At 42.6% G+C, this 9,516-nt stretch overlaps 1 pseudogene; it reads right to left on the minus strand.

Annotated features, from left to right (window-relative positions):
* Positions 1 to 6,952: 6,952 nt before the first annotated feature.
* LOC128096753 (glyceraldehyde-3-phosphate dehydrogenase-like) lies at positions 6,953 to 9,516 on the minus strand (annotated as a pseudogene).

The raw sequence follows: 9,516 nt of genomic DNA on the forward strand, positions 1-9,516 counted from the left end.
CAGCCCAGGCCCTGTGCCTTTTCTGCCCACATGGACTCTTCTTTCTAGATACAACCATTTTGACTCCACCATCAGCATTAAAATTCTCTGCTGGAACAACACTATGCAGATGAAAATTCTTCTTGAGTTCAGTTATGTTTTTGCTTTGTTTGACAAGCGCCTTGAAACACTATTGAACCTCAGATGAGAAAAAATTAAAATCAATTTCAATCTAGGCACTGACTTGCTCTGGTAATGCCATCATTAATCACTTATTTTTGTGCAAGAATTCTTAGACAACTCTTTGAAAGACATAGCTTTCTCTGGCTAAGACAGGCCAAAATTGGATTGGTGGGTGGATATTCAGTATTAAAAGTTTTCAGCACAGACAGTCCATCTGGGAGGTGGCCGCCCTCTTGCAACAGGAGGAATGCAAGCAAAGAGTGGACAGCTGTTAGTGACCATGTGGAGAGGCATTGAGAAGACCCAATGTGATGGCTATCTCAGTCCAATCTGTACTACTATAACAAAATACCTGAGACTAGCTAGTTTATAGAGGCCAGAAAGTTATTTCTGAGAATTCTGTACATTGAGAAGCACCAGCAAGTTCAGATATCTTATGAGGGATGCTCTCTGCTTAAAAGATGCCCCTTCACCAATGCTTCCTCTGGAGAAGATGGACTCTGTATCCATACATAGTAAAAAGCTGAAGGGCAGGAGCTGAAAACTATGTGAGACCTCTGTGGTAAGCCCTGCACCCACTCATAAGGGAGGTCTCAAGATTTAATCATATCTTAAACAATCCACTTAATACTACCACGCTGACCTTTAAATTTCTGTAGGAGGGGACATCAGCATTCAAACCATAGCGGCTTCCAACACTCTTCCACATCTGAGGTCATTTTGCCAAGATCGAAATCTCCAGCCTCAGGCCTCATTCCTCAAGTTCCTTAACTGAGTTTCGCCACCTTCAGCAATCCTCTTACAGAGATTGTAATATTCCTTGCTATCAAATACACCCAGTTGTGTTGATTAGTATTATGTCAAATTGACGCAAGCCAGAGTCATCTGGGAAGAAGGATTCTCAATTGAAAAAAAAGTTTCCATAAGATTGGCCTTTGGCAAACCTGTTTCTTAACTGATGTGGAAGGAGCCAGCTCACTGTGGGAAGTGCCAGCTCTGGACAGGTAGTCTAGAGTGTATAAGAAAGCAGGCTGAGCAATGTAAGGGGAGCAAGCCAGTAAGCAGCATTCCTTGAGCTCTTGCCCTGAATACCCTCAGTGATGAAGTGTGACCTGAGACTTTTAAGGTGAAATAAACCCTTTCCTCCCAAAGTTGTTTTCATTGCAGCAATAAAAGCCCTAAGACAACAGCCAACAGAATTATAGAGAACTCATAAAAAGGCATTCTTTTTGAGGCCTCTCATTTCCCAGAGCATCCCAAATCTAAGCCATGGCTATGCTCCAATACTCATCTTTGAGGCCGTTGTAGAAATATTCAGGAATTTTAAAATTAAGTATTTGAGATATTTCTTCCTTCTGTTTTGTTTGCTGCCTCTCCCACATTCCAAGCCTCAAGTATCTGCATGGATCAGGTCTTGACTGGACAAAGGGATCAGCTTTACACAGGTGGCAGTACTCCAGCCCCTCTCACCCCCTCGTAATTGCCACAGCTGCTAGAGTAATGTGTTGAGATGCACCTGTCATCCATCCCAGTCACCTAGCATTTTCCCAGCTTATTGCTGCCCACAGGGACAAAAGTCCTTCTGAGCATGATCCATTGGTTCCTAGGGTCTGAACACCACCCTACTCCCTTTGCCCCACTCTCTTCTCCATGAAGCCCTCCTTTAGCTGTGCCAAGGCACAATCTGCTGCCTGAGAATTCAGGCTGCCTGTAGACATGCTATCCCTTCCTTTAAGAACAATGTCACCTGACCCTTGTTATTCCTCCTCCTTGTCCAGGTCTCTTTTGTCCCGTAAGTCTCATCGCAAACACTATCACTTTTGTAAGACTTTCAGTTACACAAATCTACATGATTCAGTATAATCATTTAATACCTGTTTGTAGTATGTAGTGGCCAATTTGGGGTAGTTGCATTTCCATATCATTTTCCTAGATTTTTGTTAGCTTGAAGTAGTTAACGGTTCCTGGTTATCATTTCTTAGCTTTCGAGGCTTCCAAATGTTGTGGAATAATGCTTTTGTGCACTGGTTTAATAAAATGCTGATTGGTCAGTAGCCAGGCAGGAAGTATAGGCAGGATAAGCAGACAAGGAGAATTCTGGGAAGAGGAAGGTTGAGTCAGGAGATGCCAGCCTGCCATCCAGGGAGCAGTATGTAATGGCACACAAGTAAAACCATGGAAAACATGGCAACATATGGATTAACAGAAATGGGCTGAGTTTAAGTGTAGGAGCTAGTCAGTGGTAGGCCTGAGCTAATGGCTGAGCGGTTTTAATTAACATAAGCCTCTGTGTGTTTACTTGGGTCTGAGTGGCTGTGGACCCAGCAGGAAACAGGAAAACCTCCAACTATATCCAACTCCTTTTTATTTATTCTGAGGCTTCCTAGTCATTCATGGGTATAGCATAGATTTCTACAAACCACACTCCCCTTCCCCAGTTCTAAATGACAAAGCATGAAATTAGCTCTTTTGTCTAACTGTATTGGCATCTAACCATCACTACCCAGGTCTCCCTCCTCCTTGCCTCTAGGAGTGACTGCTGTAATCTATGTGCAATTTGTCTTTCTCTTCCTGACATTTCGCCTAACATAACATACTTCACTTCCATCCATTTGCTGAAAATAATGAAATCTTTCTTTTTATATGTGAATAATTTTTCTACTGTATATACAGACCACATTTTCTTTGTCCATCTACCTATTAATTAAAAGCTAAGTGTATTCTAAATTTTTGCAGGTATAGATAGTGCAGTAACAAGCAGGTCTCTCTAGTAAGCTAATGTCACTTCTTTTCCATGTGCACTCCAAAGTGAGAATGCTACATTCTGTGGTAGATTCAGCTTTAGCCCACACAGTCTTGGATATATGGCCTTCCACTGAAGCATGATCAGCTTACCAGAGGCTCCACTCCTAAAGAAGACTGTCTCCCCCTCTCCTAGCAGCTATAAATTGCTAATAACAGCTCTACTCGGGGTGAGACTTAGTGCCTACCTCCTCATCTCATACTGGGATTTGATCTGTCTTGGGCTTTCAAAGGTCTTACACATGATGTCATAACTTCTGTGCATGCATATAGGCAGCTGTCCTCCTGTGTCTGGAAGACATTGTTTCCTTGTGGTCATCCACTACTTTTTCTGCCCCTGCTTTCACGATGATCCCTGAGCCTTTGGAGGAAGGGGTGATCAATTAGCTATAAACATACTGCTCTTGGACCAACTTTGATCATTTGTGGTGGTGTTGTTGTTTATTTTTCTACTGGATGAAAAATAAAGGTCAGATTTCAATACCCTGCATGTAAATATCTAGTTCCTACATACACAAACCGTTTATTGAGAGGTTGTCTTTATTCAATGTTCTTTTTTGCGTTTTTCAAGAAATTAGCTGACTATAAATATGTGGGATTATTTCTGGGTAATCTATTCCATTCCATTAATTCATGTTTCTATTTTTATGACAACCCTATGGCATCCAATCACTATAGATTTTCAGTGTATTTGATTTGATGTCAGATAATGTGATGCCGCTAACTTTGTTCCTTTTGCCTAAGATTATTGTGGCTAGCCAGGGACCTCTGTGCTTCCATGGACATTTTAGAGTTGTTTAAAAAAACTATAAAAAATGCCAGTATTTTGATGCCAATTGTATTAAATCTATAAGCTGCTTTAAGCATATGATATATTAATAATGTTGGTTCTTCTGGTCCATGACTATGGATGTGTGTGTGTGTGTGTGTGTGTGTGTGTGTGTGTGTGTGTGTCTGTGTGTGTGTCTGTGTCTGTGTCTGTGTGTATTCCTCTTCGATTTCTTTCATCTGAGTTTTGTAACTATAGAAATATTTCATTTCCTTGGTTAAATTTATTCCTAGATATTTTATTTTATAGCTACTTGTGAACAAGATTCCATCTAACAAACCCACAACCAATGTCATAGTGATGTCTAATCTACTAATCTAAAATACAAAACAAAAGAATGTCCTCTATCACTATTTTTATTCAACATGGTACTAGAAGTCTTTTTAAGAGAAACTGGACCAGAGAAAGAAATGGGGGGAAGCATGGGAATAATAAAAACAAATTATCCCTATATGCCAATAATACAATTCTATAAATAGAAAATGGTGTTATACCCATTTTTGTTTCCCAGAGAGACAGAAGCAGTATTTGGTTCTTATAGTAACATCTTATCCAGCGTCATATAACTCTAAGAAGTCAAGGGTTAAGCAGTTCCTATAAACTCTTTTTTTTTAAAGCTGGTTCTCACCAGCCTTCAGCCCCAATATTCTTTCATTCTCCATTTACTTCCCACCCTTTGTGAATAATGTTGGCTCAAATTCTCAACTTGCAATCTTTCCAAGATGTTCATCCAGAATAAGACTACTGCCCCAGCAGCTCTCTCGTAGCCTCTCTGTACATGACAGTGGTAGTACCTACCACATCACAGAAGCACACATCACTAGTCTCAGTGCAAAGCTCTTGAAAACCCCTCCATCTTGGCCACTGCACACATCTGTAACCGATCAGTCATCAGCCACCCAACAGTGGTGAATTTGCCTTGATGAAAAGTTTACAATCCAGTGCTTTTTATGTGCTCCATCTCATGAAGCAGGCCTTAAATTCATTTTTAAGTGGTTGGTTACTCCCATAACATCCATGTCACTACTATCCCAGTGAGCATATTTTACCAGGGACATCATTATTGTAGCTTGTAGGATTCACAGCTGGGTGAGAGTGATGATAACCTTCCAGCACTGTGAACGCTACTTACTAGTCAGAAGGAACAGAGTTTCCAGCTAAGTATCAGCTAGGTTTCTCTGTGGTCTATGCTTTAGGTACCTTCAGCAATATGGTCTTACCAGTTGACAGTTCACTATTATCCAGAAACAAATATCTCCAAGAAAACTGATGAAAGTATTGTCACAGGCTTTTTGGTCTTCAATCCTCTTTATAGCTGGTCACCCCACTCACATCATTTTGCAGATGAAGCAGTAATCCAGAGAGGATAACTTTGATGGCTCTCTTCAACTGTCAACCTAACTAGATTTGAGTATGTCTGTGAGGGTGCTTGAATAGCCATCCTGAATGGAGACAGCACCATCCCCTAAGCTGAGCTACCTGACAAAACAAAAATGAAAGAAAGAAGAAAGCCAGATGTGCACAAGTTCTGTGATTCCTAGTCTGCCCAGATGTGTTGCGCTTTCCCATAAGCCAAAAGAAATTTCTTCTTAAGTTGCTGTCCGTTTTCTTGTCATAACAATGTAGAAAAATGACTAATATAATTACTATGTGTGCTTACTGACCCTGAACCTTCTTCCCCTTTCAGACTCTGATTAGCTCAGCCCTGAAAGTCACAAGACAGCAAGAGAGTCGAGCTGAACTCAGTTCTGATATGCCACACTGAGTCAGTATCTGTCAACCAAGCACTATATAGGTATCAGGTTCTAGATTACCTTCTATGAAAAGGAAACTAAGATACTACTGTTGACCACCATGAAACTAGACATTTTTTCCCTCCCAGAGCCTTAGTTTCTCTTTTTATGACTGGGTTAGGTCATCTCAGATGGGAGTTATACATTCTGCCAGGCTAAAATATTTCTGGAGTTCATATTCAGGTTTTTAGTAGGTATGTGTTGGCTACTGGCTCTCACCTGTTGCTCTGCCAAGTGACGATAGAGACTCCACTGAGGTTGAGGAAAAACCATCTCTGCCCTCATAAGTTAACTCCCACGTATTTCTCCTTGAAGCACAACAACATCTTCTTCCTCCTAAAGTTGTCTGCTCTGTTCATTCACAAAATGGCAACTTACCAATCAAGTCTATGAAAAGTGTTCTGGGAATTCAACATTTGAGTCTGTTCTTCAAGCCTCCATTTTTCAAGCGCTCAATTGGCAGGAGAGCACACACACACACACACACACACACACACACACACACACACACACACACAGTAAATCACAGGCAAACTAAAAAGTGTTCAGTGACTTAAAAAGATACAGTAAGAATGACATGCAGATCAAAGAAGAGCAGCATGTAGTAAGCCTCTGTCTAGACCTCACTGGGATATCATGGTGCTTTTGTGGGAAGGAACACTGTAATCTTTAAAAATCACATTGCTTTTCACAGTTCACCAACAACTGAGGCTCGGAAGGGTTTGCTATAATTTGTCTAAGATCACAAAGTTTGTAAATACTGGGAGCCATACCTATCTGACTCTCCAAAGCACCTGCTTTTATGTGACATGGAGTTTTCTAATCTTTCCTTAGGCAACAAACCACACCTGCTGTTTGGGGGCACCATGTTGGCCTGGTACAGATACAAAGAGAATTGGCTTTCAGTATCCTAAGTTTTGATCTGTAAAATATGACTGCTGATGCTGCATATTTCCCATGGGTGAAGACATGGCCTTGGAGAGAAGAAATGTTTGGATCAGGTGAAGACAGGTCTAGAAATGCCAAACATGGGAGCCTCCTGGATTTAAGAAAGGAATCTGAAAGTCGGGAAACTATGAGTCATTAGGGACTTGTGGAGGGGAGGGCATGGGGAAACTGGGGCTGGCTGTGTGCTTTGGGGCCACACCAGGAAAAGCTTTAATAAGATTTTACCCCATTTTCACTGAAGATTAGTCAGAAGTCCTAAGGTCATTTTGGGGCATGGTAATGGAGATATGGATGTAAGTCTAAATTAGAAATTCATCAGGAATTTAAAAAAATGACTTTAGAATCCTCCGGGCTTAATAGAAATCAGATGGTCCTCAAAGAATTAGCCTCTAAAGCAAGAAGAGGTCTGAGTCAGATAAACATTCAGCTTATTTTTATTTGTAAAGGTGCAAAGCATGTCCAGAGAAGACTTAAGAATCTGAACAATTCTAAAGCTCAAGTGAAGCTTTCAGTATGTAGAGGATAAAGTACAGCCTGGGAACCAGTGGGCCCCTGTGAAGTCAACTATGATGAAATCATAATCTGCCTCAGCAAGTCTTTGATGTTTGAGCTTGAGCAGATCACCGACTCTTTCTCTCTGCCTCCAGTTCCTCCCTGGAAATGAAAACAATACTGACATTGCTTTGTTGTATGCTAAATCAAATTGTAACCACATCTATATGTTCACTTATTAGTTTGCCTATACCAACATCGCACTTAAGACATCATAGTTGATATTAAATTCAATGTGTTGAAGGAAGGAAAACTGAGTATGTGCTGGACACTGAAGGGTGCCAAATACTACCCAAGAATTATCTTCAGCCTCTGGGGCTGGAGACATGGCTCAATGGTTAAGAACACTGGCTGCTCTTCCAAAGGACCAAGGTTCAATTCCCAGCACCCTCATGGTGTCTTGAAACCATCTGTAACACCAGTTCTGGAGGATCCAATGTCCTTTTCTGGTCTCTATGGGTACCAGACACTCATGTGGTACACAGACATACATGTAGCTAAAATACCCATATACATAAAATTAAAATTTTCAAAATATTTCTGAAAAATTATTATCATTAACTCCCACAGGGAGGTATCATTAGCCCAACTCAATAGACTAGGAAATTAAAGCTTAGAGATGTTTGGTCACACCTAAATATTTAATAAAAATCTCAATTTAGGTATCTCCAATCTGGAGTCAGACAACCTGTGTTCTATCCTGACTCTTTGACTTCCAACTCTGTTCCTTATTGTCCCCTTGTGTTTTAAACTCTCCATAATTCAATGTTCTCATCTAAAAATTGGGACCCCCAGCCTCTTGCCATAGTTGTGAGATTGATCATCCAGATAGCAGGATCAGCCCACAGGAAGCATTCAAAAACGGAGCTATCTCAGTGGTGAAGACATGAAGTGGAAGAGCTAGATTTGGAACCGGAATCCAAAGCCCAGTTTCATTCCTCTAAATCACATGATGGAAACAACCCCAGTGCCCAACCCTACACGATAGAAGACTGCATGTCCTCCAGACCCAGGGGAGTTTCCCAAAGGGTCTAGCTTCTCCACAAGTCTCTTTAGGTCTAGCCCAGTCCCTCAAATTTCTTCCTATTAGTTTTATTTCATTAAACTAAATCTCAGTCAACAGCCACAGTGTCCTTTGAAAGGTGACATTAACATACCATTCCTTTTTTAAATTATTTCTTTCATTTTTTTTTATGGGTGCAGTGAACTTTATTGATGGTGTTCAAGAGAGTAGGGCTCCCTAAGCCCCTCCTGTTGTTCTGGGGATCTGAGATGGAAACTGTGAGGGAGATGCTCAGTGTCAGGGGCTGAGATGGGACAGGAACTGCTCTGCAGCCGAGGGTCTCTCTTGCTGTCCTTGCTAGGGTGGGTGGTCCAGGGCGGGTTTCTTATTCCTTGGAGGCCATGTAGGCCATGAGGTCCACCACCCTGTTGCTGTAGCCAAATTCATTGTCATACCAGGAAATGAGCTTCACAAAGTTGTCATTGAGAGCAATGCCAGCCCCAGCACCGAAGGTGGAAGAGTGGGGGTCACTGTTGAAGTGGCAGGAGACAACCTGGTCCTCAGTGTAGCCCAGGATGCCCTTTAGTGGGCCCTCCGACGCCTGCTTCACCACCTTCTTGATGTCGTCATACTTGGCAGGTTTCTGCAGGCAGCATGTCAGATCCACGACAGACACATTGGGGGTAGGAACACAGAAGGCCATGCCCGTGAGCTTCCCGTCCAGCTCTGGGATGACCTTGCCCACAGCCTTGGCGGCACCAATGGATGCAGGGATGATGTTCTGGGCAGCCCCATGGCCATCACGCCACAGCTTCCCAGAGGGGCCATCCACAGTCTTCTGGGTGGCAGTGATGGCATGGACTGTGGTCATGAGTCCTTCCACAATGCCAAAGTTGTCATGGATGACCTTGGCCAGGGGGGGCTAAGCAGTTGGTGGTGCAGGAAGCATTGCTGATAATCTTGAGTGAATTGTCGTAGTTCTCATGGTTCACACCCATCACAAACATGGGGGCATCAGCAGAAGGGGCGGAGATGATGACCCTTTTGGCCCCACCCTTCAAGTGGGCCCCAGCCTTCTCCATGGTGGTGAAGACACCAGTGGACTCCACAACATACTCGGCACCAGTCTCACTCCACTTGATGTTGGCGGGATCTCACTCCTGGAAGATGGTGATGATCTTTCCATTGATGACTAGCTTCCGGTTCTCAGCCTTGACTGTACCGTTGAACTTGCCATGGGTAGAGTCATACTGGAACATGTAGACCATGTAGTTGAGGTCAATGAAGGGATCATTGATGGCAACAATATCAACTTTGCCAGTCTGGAAGGCAGCCCTGGCAACCAGGCGTCCAATTCGGCCAAACCCGTTCACTCCGACCTTCACCATCGTGTCTCAGGGACGAGGCTGGCAATGCACAGAAAGATG

The sequence above is a fragment of the Peromyscus californicus genome, unplaced genomic scaffold, assembly GCF_007827085.1.
Source record: "Peromyscus californicus insignis strain IS unplaced genomic scaffold, ASM782708v3 Scaffold_5__1_contigs__length_169319896, whole genome shotgun sequence".
Lineage (NCBI taxonomy): Eukaryota > Metazoa > Chordata > Mammalia > Rodentia > Cricetidae > Peromyscus > Peromyscus californicus.